This window comes from Hibiscus syriacus, unplaced genomic scaffold, assembly GCF_006381635.1.
Source record: "Hibiscus syriacus cultivar Baekdansim isolate YM2019G1 unplaced genomic scaffold, ASM638163v2 tig00005974_pilon, whole genome shotgun sequence".
Lineage (NCBI taxonomy): Eukaryota > Viridiplantae > Streptophyta > Magnoliopsida > Malvales > Malvaceae > Hibiscus > Hibiscus syriacus.
This window is the reverse complement of record NW_024062076.1, coordinates 2,563,201-2,576,167: the sequence shown is the minus strand read 5'-3', so window position 1 is coordinate 2,576,167 and position 12,967 is coordinate 2,563,201. Positions and strand designations below refer to the sequence as shown.

The 12,967-nt window shown below is 34.6% G+C and overlaps 1 pseudogene; it reads left to right on the top strand.

Annotated features, from left to right (window-relative positions):
- Positions 1-2,515: 2,515 nt before the first annotated feature.
- LOC120200412 overlaps positions 2,516-12,967 on the top strand; it is a 47,036-nt pseudogene continuing 36,584 nt past the window's right edge.

Here is a 12,967-nt window from a genome sequence, read left to right as displayed (position 1 = left end):
CAAATTGACGACACAAGGTGGTTCACTAAGATAGATCTGAGGTCATGATACTACCAAGTTAGAATTACTGAAGGAGACGAACCAAAGACATAACATGTCACACGTTACAGCTCCTACGAATTCCTCGTGATGCCCTTTGGCCTTACAAATGCCCCAAAACTTTTTGCACTCTTATGAATAAGGTATTACAACCTTTTTTCGACCAAGTTATTGTTGTCTACTTGGATGACATCGTGATATATAGAAAGACACTGGAAGAATATGTCCAACACCTGAGGCAAGTGTTCTAAGTCTTAGGAGAGAACGAGCTACACGTCAAAGAAGAAAAGTTCTCATTTTCCCAAAAGAAAGTCCCCTTCCTAGGTCACATCACCGAAGATGGTATGATCCAAATGGATAAGTACAAGATCCGAGTCATTAAAGATTAGAAGTCGCCAACCAAGGTAATTGAACTAAGATCCTTCTTAGGATTAGCCAATTACTATCGAATATTTGTCAAAGACTACTCCAGGATTGCCACACCCTTAACCAAAAAACTTAAGAAAGATAAAACATGGATTTGGGAACAAAAATACCAAGAGGCCTTTGACAAGATCAAACTCATTCTAATGAGCAAGTGAGTGTTATGACTGCCAAGTTACAACAAACCTTTCAAGATTCACACCGACGCATCTGATGTTGCCATCGAGAGAGTCCTTATGCAAGATGGACACCCAGTTGCCTATGAAAGTCGAAAACTCAATAAGAGTGAAAAAAGATACTTTGTTCATGAAAAAGAGATGACTTCTGTAATACACTGCTTATGACTATGGAGTCACTACGTACTTGGATCAAAATTCATAGTGTTCAACGACAACATCGCGAACATCTACTTCCTAACCCAAAAGAAGTTTTCCCCTAAACAAGCTCGTTGGCAATAATTCCTTGCCGAATTTGATTTATCCATGGAACACAAGTCAGGAAAAGAAAATTATGTCACTGATTCCTTAAGCCAAAGATACAACATCGAAGTTATTAGCTCACCAAAGGGGAAAATGTTGGAACATATAAAGGAAAGACTATCGCATGATCCAGAAGCCAAATCGCTGATCAAAAATGCCAAATAAAGCAAATCCAGAAGATTTTAGCTCGAGAGAGATCTACTATATACCCGTGGGCACCACATCTATGTGCCTAGGTATTTAAAGCTACGTAAGAAACTCCTTATGGAATGCCATGATTTCAAGTGGGCAGGACATCTTGGGATCTATTGAAAAATGGTCTTGCTAAACAAACGCCGCACATGAATGAAGACGTAGAGGCCTACGTGAAAACATGCCTTGTATGCTAACAAGATAAGATAGAAATAAGAAAACTAGTAGGATTGATACAACCTTTGCCCATTCTCGAACGACCATGGGAAAGCAACTCAATGGACTTTATCATTGGACTCCCACACTTAGATGGACTATCAAGCATAAGGTGGTTGTTAATAGGTTCTCCAAGTATGGAACATTCATTCATGTATCTAAAGTATGCCCAACCAAGGAAGAAGCCCGCTTGTTACTCAAACATGTAGTAAAATATTGGGGCATTCCAAAGACAATCATCAGCGACCGAGACACCTGATTCACGGGTAGGTTTTGGACCAAGCTATTCAAATTGATGGGGACAAGCCTAAACTTTTCAACTACATTCCACCCACAAACCGATGGTCAAACTGAAAGAGTCAATACCCTCCTAGAAATTTATCTTAGGCACTACGTAAATGCTACACAACGCGACTGGCCAAAGCTTCTAGACGTGGTACAATTTTCCTACAACTTGCAAAAGAGCGAAGCCACCAACCAAAGCATGTTCAAGATTATAAATGAGTAGCAACCGCTTGCACCTAACACGGTTATAACCGGGTACCAAGGACCCAATCCATTAGCCTATCAATTTGACAAGGAATGGCAAGACAACCATGAGTTTGCCCGAGCCTGACTATATAAAGCAGGAAAACGTACTAAGAAGTGGGTAGACAAAAATCAAAGGGACATATATTTCCAAGAAGGAAACCTAGTCCTTGTCAAACTCACAAACATCTTACGCAACCAAGAAAAACATAAAGAGTTGGTGCGAAGATATAAAAGACCATCAAAATCAAGAAACGAATAGGCACCATGGCCTACAAGTTAGACTTGCCACAAACCATCAGGGCTCACCCTGTGTTACACGTGAGCTTACTCAAGTCTTTTGACCCAAACAAAGATGATCCCAACTGAAGTATTTCCTATTGAGCTCCAGTTGGAATAAAAGCCTCTTACAAAAGGGAAGTAAAAGCCATCCACGCGGAAAAAGCCAATAACCGAGTAGGGCACAAACCAAGGCACGAATACCTTGTTCAATGGAAGGGGCTTCCCGAAAGCGAGGGGAGCTAAGAACCTGCCGAAGCCCTATGGCAATTCAAGGGAAAAAATCAAGTAATTTCATTCAGGCCAAGCGACGAGGGCCTCACTAGAACTAGTAGGGGAGAATGTCACGAGCCACGACCATGAGGGCGAGTCCAACATCCACTAGCCCACATCCGCGCCCACCAAATCACTCCCAAGCCCAGAAGCATCAGGCGGTATGCCAAGTCTGCCTCAAAACGCCCAAGGGATGTGCCAAACTCGCACCATAATTGGATAAGGTCGAGCACACCGAGACTCGGGCCCTTTCCCAACCATGAACGACCCTTTCAAAGAAAAAGGACAAAGCCACCATCCTTGTTTAAGTAGGATTCAACCTTTAGACTTTTAACTAAAGTAGGGATGTACTTTTAGTTACAGTAGAAGTATACTTAGTCATTAACTCTTAGGGGATTCTCATTATAAAAGGGGGCCTCCCCACCCCCATTGTATTCATTCATTCTTTCTCTTGGAAATAAGACTAATCCGAATTTCAAGCCAAATACTCTCTTGCATCTCTTATTTCCGTTCATACTCACTTTGTTCTTACTTTCGCAACAAGTTAAGCAACCAAACTTAGCTTTCAAGGCTGCCTTTGCGCCCAGCAACCGAGCAAAGCGACTAAGGGTTGCACCGACCAGCTAGCCAACAGTCTAGCCCCGTGTCACCATGAAGATGAAATTACAATCTCCTCTGCATTTCACCCGAAACCCCTTAGAACTAACTCGCCATTGATGCAATTCTACCACAATTCTCATTGTTTGGGACAAAATCCAAAGGGGTATCTCTACTTCACCCTCCTTGTGCCTCCTCAAAATTCCCATACACCAGAACATCTCTGGGTCGTACTCAAGTCCCATCAGTAGCCTTTTCTGCAGCCAATCCCCATTTGGACACCCAAACTTCATCCATCTACTTCGAAGATAAGAAGAGTTCATAGAGAAGGTCTAATGTTCTCTATGGTTTTTAAATAAGATATTGTGTCTAAGACTTATCTCCATTTTTGGGTGTATTTTATAGGTCATTTATCGATCTCGGTTTATGACTCTTTTGGTTGTTCTTGGCTCTTTAACAGGATCAATTCTTTGTTTCATCATGGATGTAAATGTACTATTTTTACTTTGTTCTATACTGCATATTCTAAGCTGATAATATATCCTGGAGAATACATAATTTATCATGTTTTTTATGAATATGTACCACATGTTACACGAGGTGACTTATATTATTGCATTAGTCTGATATCTTAAATGGACTTATGATTTTGCAGGGCTGCACTATTATCGTGTCATCTTTCGTCGAATATTTTGTAGATCGGAGCAAGGTTATTTTGTTGCTGGTTGAGGCCATAGGTGAGGGTTTGTTCATTCCAATATTTTTTCTCTTAAGGTTATGGATGATAGAGTACCAATCAAAGAAACAACTGAGCTTGCCTTTATTTCTTATCAACAATTCAGTTGATGCTGTCTCAATTAACATAGCCATAATCTCCAGATACTACATTGTCAAGTGAAATTATACACTTGTTACTAAACTGCTTCTACAGCATACAACTAATGCTTATGTTTCCAGGCAGAAAGCATGTTCCCTAGTCAAAGTTCATTTAGGTTTTACATCAGCATCAATGTCCATTACATCGTTCCTCTCTTTTTTTTTTCTTTCAATTTTACTTTTAAAAACTGTCTGAAACCATTCGATAAAAAAGAAAATCATGGTATGGATCTGGTGTAAAAGCTGACAGTGGCTGATACCAAATGATCCGTGTAACCACTGCTAGCTTATGTAATTCCCTCCAAAATTTCTTTTCCTTCCCATTGACTTATATTGATTTGGAGTCTGGATTGGCATGCTGATAATTTTCTTGTGTGACAACTTTCTACGTTTTTTTTCATGATTAATAGACTTTAGCATTATGTCATGAATTCCCAAATCATTTACTTCCCACTCCCAAGCATTATTTTCTCTCGACTCTCACACTATCTAACATATTCTTAATGTTCTTGCATATTTACTTTTATAGGTATTATGAGAACGTGCAGGTTGAAGTAAAGTGCTACTTAGACAAATTCATATGAGTTGTCAGTTAATTTGCGTTTAGAAACTTTACTTTTCTATTGATCCTGCTTGGTGAAGGTGGGAAAACATCAAAAGTAGGTAACCCAAGAGGAAATCCTGCTTGGTTGCCAAATTGAGGAAGACGATTACACTAAGCATGAAAGTCTAGATGCTTGCTCGATCGGCCTGCACCTTCAACAATGTTTTTCAAACGCCCTTTGTGCTTTGGTGCCTGAATAGATGGCCTTACCCTTTTTTAATTCAAAGTGATGACCCTATGATTGCATCCTTCCTTGCCTATGATGTACCATGTTACACTTTTTTTATTCAATTAATCATCTCTTGAGGTAGGTTTTGAGGATCCTGGTAAGAACTAGCAGTGAGTCTGGCTGTTATCTTCTCCGTCTCAATCTCACAATCTTTTGACTAGCTATATAACTTGCTTTCTAAGTTTCACAACTTTGCTTGACTTTCAGTGTGCGTTTAGTTGACGCACAGGACCAAAGACAAACCTTTGACGATTCTAATCATTTTGAATTAAATCATTAAGGATAAATTACTGTGCTGCATCACATGTTGTTGAGTATTAGAATCTATGACAAAGGTTTTGAAGGTTTTATCTTTATATGTATGCATGCATGCATGTAAGTATGTATGTTTATGGTTAGATCCTATTGAGATAAGGCCTCTAATTGCCACTGTATTGTTCTTCCAGATGTATATCTGCTAGGAACAGTAATGCTGGTATTCGGAATGGGTCTCTGTGAGCTCTTTGTTTCCAATCTCGATACTGCAAAAGCACAATCGAAGGAGAAGGGTGTCATAACAATTTTTTTTTGAAAAACAAATTAAGTTTAAAAACAATTATGACTTTTGTCGTAACCAGTTTTCGCACGGGTACGAATTTCCTTTGGCAGAAAAGTAAGTGAATAAAAAAATGATTTTTTTAAGGAAATATTTTAGAGTCGCCATCGACTTTTTGGGTTAGGTAGGTCAAATACCTCAAAATCACTTTTTAAGAGAATTTTTTAAGAAAACATCAGTTAAAAGATAAACCTGTCTGCTTTTAACCAAAAATTCATTCTTTTTAGTAATAAAAAGGGATTAGTGGTCGGTTACGTTTGGGGAAGGATTAACACCCCACAACGCCCAAAATTGGTACTCGTCGATTATAAATTGTCTATATTAGTGGAAATCTAAGGATTCGAATATAAATTTAATTTATGATCTAATTATTTCAGATTCAATTATAGAAAAATTTAAGGAAAAATAGAACTAAAGTATATATATATATATATATATATATATTATAAGTAGGTTATTTATTTATTTAAAAATTTTAGAAAATGACATCTAGTTACTTTAAGACAACCCATTTCTTAATATTAAAAAATAAATAAATAAAAAATATGATAATTATTCCTAAAAATCATACTAAAATATTTTTTTTTTGGTTTTTATAAGTAGGGTATTTATTTAAAAATATCAGAAAATGACATCTAGTTACTTTAAGACATCACACTTCTTAATATTTAAAAAATAAATAAATATGATTATTTAATTAATTTGTGAAATTAATCAAATAATATTTACAAATCTTTCATATATATATATATATATTAATATGACTAAAATTAAATAAATATAAAATAAAGAATAATAATTAAAATAGTAAATTAAAATATTGAAAAATAAAGGAAAATAATAAAAATAAAATAAAATTATAATTAAACAATGACCAAAATAAAATAAATTAAAAATATAAGATTAAAATGTAAAAGTAATAAAACTTATGGTCAAAATGAAAATTATATAAAAAATCAATGACTAAATTATAAAATATAAAAATTAATAGACATAATTAGAAATAGCATAAGATATAAGTATTAACAGTGTAATTTGACCATAATCAATTATGTAGGGTTAAAATAAAAGTTATTAAAATTATAGGGGCTAAACATGCTATTTTACCTTATGTATATATAAATATTATTAAGGGACTAAAATATAAATACATAAAATACGAATATAAAATTAAAATAAACTCAAACTCGATTTAGTGATTAAAATAGAAGTTTGCAAACTTCGGGGGGTTGAGGACGTAATTTTCCCATGCAAGAAATTACACAGAGGCCCTTCACCAAAGCTACATCATTTTGGTGAGGGTATAACTACCCTTAACCCAACCAAAAAGGCCATAAGCCTTTCATTTTTCTTTTTTCTCTCTCCTCTCTCTAAAAGAGAGAGATAACAATTCTCTTTGTCTTCTCTCTTGGTTTCCCTCACCGGAGGGAAACTGGTCGCCGGGTGGTAGTCGTACGTCGCCGCCGATGGAAATTACCAAATCACCTCAAAATGAAGCCCCGAACACCCTAAGATAGGATTCAACCTCCGTTTCCCCTAAAAAGCTCCTAATCAGAGTAGATCTACAATAATACCTTCAGTATTTCAAATTTTAGGCGGCGCATAGAGGCACGTGGAGGCTCTAGTGATGTGATAAGTCTCATTCTCTCTTCTCCTTTTGTTGGTTGTTGGTTTTTGCCGCCGTTGCTGTTCGGTGTTGCTGTGTGTTTTTTTTTTTGCTTATTGTCGGTGTCTCGTTTTGGTTTAGGCAGCGTCATGTTTTTTTTCTTTTACAGGTGGTCAATAGCCTTTTATAGGCATCAACGAGGCTCTCCTTAGACTAGGCACAAGATTGGCCCTCGCTGAGTCACCAAACTATGGTGGTGACTCACCCTAGAGTTGCAACGTAGAGGAGCAGCTGGCTTCTGGAGTCTTCTGGAGAGGCAGCGTCGTGGCAACAGTGGGTTCAAGCATCTGGCAGTGGCTAAGGCAGTGCTGGTGGAGATAGGGTGATGAAACCCTAGATGCATTAGGGTTTTGGGCTTCTTGGGTTTGTAGGCTTGGTTCGGGTCTGTTGTTGAATCGGGTTTGTAGGCTTGGATATGAGCCTTCGGGTTTGATTTGTAATAGGTTTGTAAAAAATATTTTTTATTTAATAATAATGATAATAATAATAATATTAATAAAATATTAATAATAATAATAATATTATTATTAAAATAAAATGGCGGAAAATTAGTGTATACAGCTGCCCCTCTTTGCTCATTCTTGTGTTAACAAGAATAGAGCAAAGACGAAAAGACAATAATGTTTTTTGTCTATTTGACTTTCTTGATTAAGATGGAAATGTTGATGATGATCTATCTCCTTCTGCGATGAATCGAGCTAAGGTTGAACAAGTTCTTTAGATTATGAACTTCTTCTTCCTCTCCAGATGAGTTCTTCTTATTACGAACTCCTTCTGGAAATATTGATGTTGCTTTATCTCCTACTACAATAGAGTCAAGCAAAAAGTTGAATAAGTTCTTCAGATTATGAACTTCTTCATCTTCTTTAGATGAGTTCTTCTTATTACGAACTCCTTCTGGAAATGTTGATGTTGCTCTACTCTTTCTGTGATAAAGTCGACCTAAGGTTGAACAAGTTCTTTAGTTCATGAACTTCTTCTTCCTATTCAGATGAGTTCTTCTTATTATGAACTTCTTATGGAAATGTTGATCCATTGAGTGATGGATTCAAATCTTTGGAATTCCTGTAAAATATTCAATATCTGGATAAAAACGTGACATGAAATTAAATGAATAAAATAAATTTGTTTGAAGAAGAACTATCTCAGGTGAGATAAAATTTGTTTTTAAGAGACGTCATTGATTCGAAAAGTCATGAATCAAGCAATGGAAATGTTGAAAACATTCTTCCCCGAGATCTTATGAATGGCCCGAAGGTCTTATCATCTTGCTCAGAAGGCTTATAGATGACCCCAGATGATTTACACATCAAGATCGAAAGACTTACAGATGGCCCGAATGACTTATTAATCAAGAAACCCTCAAAACCTTAGTTTCTTAGTTGTCAAGGAACCCCTTTATTAGGCTTAGCTTTCTTTACCAACTATTTTGAGATAATTAAGAAACCCCGAAAGGTTTAGTTTCTAAAATCTCATTTGAAAACATCCAGCACTGAAGGTCTTATGGATGACCCGAAGGTTTTATCATCTTGCTCGAAAGACTTATAGATTACCCGAAGGATTTAAACATCATGGTCGAAAGACTTGCAGATGACCTGAAGGATTTACAAATCAAGAAACCCTCGAAATCTTAGTTTCTTAGTTGTCAAGGAACCCCTTTGTTAGGCTTAGCTTCCTTTAACAACTCTTTTGAGATAATTAGGAAACCCCTAAAAGGCTTAGTTTCTAAAATCTCATTTTAAAGCATTCATCACTAAAGGACTTATGGATGACCCAAAGGCTTATCTTCTTGCTTGAAAGACTTACAGATGACCCGAAGGATTTAAACATCATGCTCGAAAGACTTACAGATGGCTCGAAGGACTTATAAATTCGGGAATTAGTTTTCTAAGTAAGAAACTTTGGAAACCGTTTTCTTACTATTCAACAATTTTATTTTCAGATAAGATTAAATGAGAAACTTTGGAAATCGTTTTCTCATTTTTTGAAATAACGTGTTGATTGGGTAACATGCCCCACTTCAAAATAATGCTTCACTTATGGATTACGACCATCTATTCTTTAGATGTTTGTGTGATTCTTGCATTTGAGGTTTGAATTCTACCTTCTATTTGTAAGGTATTTGTTATCATGAATCTTCTTTTTTCATTTGAAAACCTGTAAAAACCTTATGTGCAATCAAATGTATCAATGTAATGTATTTTCTATTATGCAGATGATGTTCTTATGAATGCATGAATGTTGAATCCATCTTCATTTGACTTCAAAGTGGAGAACTCGGTCTTCCTTGACTTAGTCAAAATGTCATTTCAAGCTGGCATTCTCTTTTTGGAAGAGCACTATTCGTTTCTTCTTTGCTTCATTAAAGTCTTAAAAGAAATGATTTCTTTGTGGAACTCTTGCTGCAATCAGAATTATGACATGGATGCCCCTATTTTATCTTTGTTAAAAATGACTTTCTTTGTTTGGACTTATGCAGAAATCTAATAAAGCTTTCACCTTTGAAAAGAGAATTTGTCATCTTTGAAGAATGTAGATATAGATATGCCAAACTCAACAGAGATTAATTAGTAGAGCAACGTCTGTTCTAATTTAACTCTTGAAACACATCACAAGGAGGATTTATCCTATTTTCTTTCATGTCTCCACATCTAATCATATCTCTAATAAAGTCATTCGACCATATCATGTCGAGGTTCTTAATAATAACCTATCGTTTAAACTTAGTTGGCTCCACTAGTTTCTTGTTGTTGAAATTCCAACGCCCCTTCTCATGGAAAGAAATCTTCATCATTTCTTACTTCTAACCTTGGGGTTGAAGAATACAAACTTCATCTTAGATCAATAAATGGAAATACCATAAGATCGTAACATTGGTTCAGCACCATAATTACTGGTTCGTAAGATATTTGACAACACATTCATCCATTCCTGTGGCTTTTACCCAGATTTCTCAATCAATGAAGCTCTTTGCATAATGTTCAGAGCTTTTTTAAGACGTCACAAGGACACCAAAAGACAAAACTCAATGGAATACAAGTGAGATGCTTTGGCTTGTCATCATCAATGTAGGTAACATCACCAGAATAATGCAACTGTATGATGAATAAAGCAATTATGTATAGTCAGCTCCACTGTCACTGTTTCACCATTTTCATTCTTCATACCTTTCAGTCTCATTGGATCAAATCAATGATCTTTCCATAAGATAATATGGGCCTTCATCATACCCTAACATTTACTGATACGAACGTTCAAAATGCGTTCAACATTTGCTTTTTGAACAAATTCATATCGGTACCCTAAATGGGGAAAACATTTGCTACAGTAACTTCCAAAAATACATAAAAATACATAAAAATTAACCTTTCATCACTATAAAAATTTCCAAAATTTATTCAACAAATAAATTGAACATTTTCAAATTACATGCCACTATCTAAAATCAAATTTCATCGTAGGATGTCTTACTGATATTGAAATATACCTCTCAATGCTTGATGTTACTTTGAACACTTTAATCCAATATTGGCTTTTTACCTTCTCGTGAAAATCATCACACGCTAAGTATATACTTAGTGAGGCAATTAAAACAATAACAATGCAATACAACTCATGTATGATTTTCAATGTCAAAAATTGTGTTTCCATAAAATCATTTTACTAACATAAACAATATTTTACCATGATCAAAATAATATAAAATCCCTTACCATTTATCCCATAAGCTCGTAAGTTTATTTTTACAAAACATACTTACCATTTAAATCCCATAAGCTCGTAAGATTATTTTATCAATATACTTGCCATTATTCCATAACCATATACCATAGAAAATAACCATAAACAATAGACAATAGCCCAATATACAACCCTGAGGACCCTAGGTACACGAGTCAAATATAAGCATCGTAGTGCTATCCCGAGTATGACACATAAGGTCGTGTCCACCATCTTTACTAGGTATCCTTAAGTACAGTCCCGTATGGTACATAAGGTCGTACCCACCATATACACTAGGTATCCTTTAGTTTATTCCCGAATATGCAGCATGCTGCTGGACTCTATGGCATGGCAAAGTATATTATCAATATTTAACAATGGGGCAGTTCATACCCGAAATAACATTCATGGTAAATAATCATATGCAAAAATCAGTGATCAATGCATTTTAATTTCATACTCTGACATATCAATGTCAATTTATAAAAAATGATATAAAATCATGTCGATATAAACAAGGTCGACTTATTGCAAGTCTTCCTGATGATGTATAAAACATCTATGTATAATTTCATGCATGTATTGCACTCACCTTGACACTTTATAATTTTTCCAAATTTGTGTCTCACTATTGTCCACAATAAACCTTTCCTTCTATACTCGAATCACTTTGAACACTGAGTAAATAATGATATGTACAAAATATAGATTCATACCTATATATATGTTAGTATTGTACTAACATAAATATATTTCCAAAATAAATTCCATAATCATACTTCAAACTCTTCACCACCAAATACTTTAACACTTATTAATTCTTTTTAGTATTGGAACTAACTTTTCCAATTTACTCAAAATAGTCCTTCACCATTTTACCACTTAAATTCTTAATACCAATAATTCCCTCATTGAAATTATTTCCATTCAAATGCTTTCACAAAAGCCTAATTATCATTAAGTACCCCAACTATACAAATGTTGTACTTAAACCATAAATCTTTTTAAACTTCCAAAACAGTCATATATCAAATCTAACTCTCATTTTAATTCCAAAACAACATTTTCCAGCATAGTATATCAATTATACAACACTTACACAACAACCTACCAATTTTCCATATTCAGACAATTCACACTACCTTTAAAGAATCAATACTCTGTATTGATATACACACTGAAATTCAATTCCATTTCTTCCATTGGAAACTAGACTCGAATATGAATCTATCCATATAAATAACTCCTTCTAATTCATTTGGTACAATTTATGGTGAAATTTCAAAGTTGACCAACAAAATCTGTTTTGTAGAATCTGCTGTCCGATTTTTCTGACCTTTCCTTGGTTAAAAATTCATATCATTTTGTATACAACTTGAAATTGATCCCCATTTGTTTTAAACAAACCTAGATCGATATATGAACATAATATATAAAAATAATCTCCAAATTATTTTTATATATTTCTGGTGAATTTTCGAACCTACTGCCAGATTCAAAATCCAAACTGTTTTCTTTAACTTCATTCTTAGGTTCTTCATCAATTCTTACAACCAATTCTTTAAAATCACTTAACTCATCAAAACCCATAAAACACAAGAATCAAAATCCCCTTCATCAATTCAAGATGAACTTGAACATGAAACCCTAGTAATATTCATGTCAAAATGTAGAGAATTGAACGTAGAACATTTTTCCTAACCACACCGACTCAAATTCTCAAGAAATAGCTTCAAAATTCAAACTAAAAATGCTTACCTTTCTTGCTTGAAAGTGTCGGCCCTTGGAGGAAGAAGAAGCTGAAATGTTCCCCCAATATTGTTATTCTAATATTAATTATATCTATCACATGCTAATATAATATCCTAATGGAATTTTTTATTCCATTCCATAAGAATTTCTATTTTTGCCCTTAATGAATCTCCATAATCACCATAAAACCAAGCCATCTGATCATTATCATATTACAAAGTCAAACATGAATTATTTTGACTTTTATTTCCGAAATTCACCTTGAATTTTCAAAATTTGTGTTTTAGTCACTAAATTCCACTGTTTCGATTAAATCTGAAAAATTGCATATTTCCAAACCAAATTTCTCTGATCCAAAAAATTAAAATAATATTTCCAACCATATTATAATATCCTTCAAAATTTCGTAAAATTCCAACTCGATCTGAAATACCGATTTTCTTAACGGCTTTGTCCCTTTTAATTTTTCTTTACCAAAATTCCAAATCCAAAAATA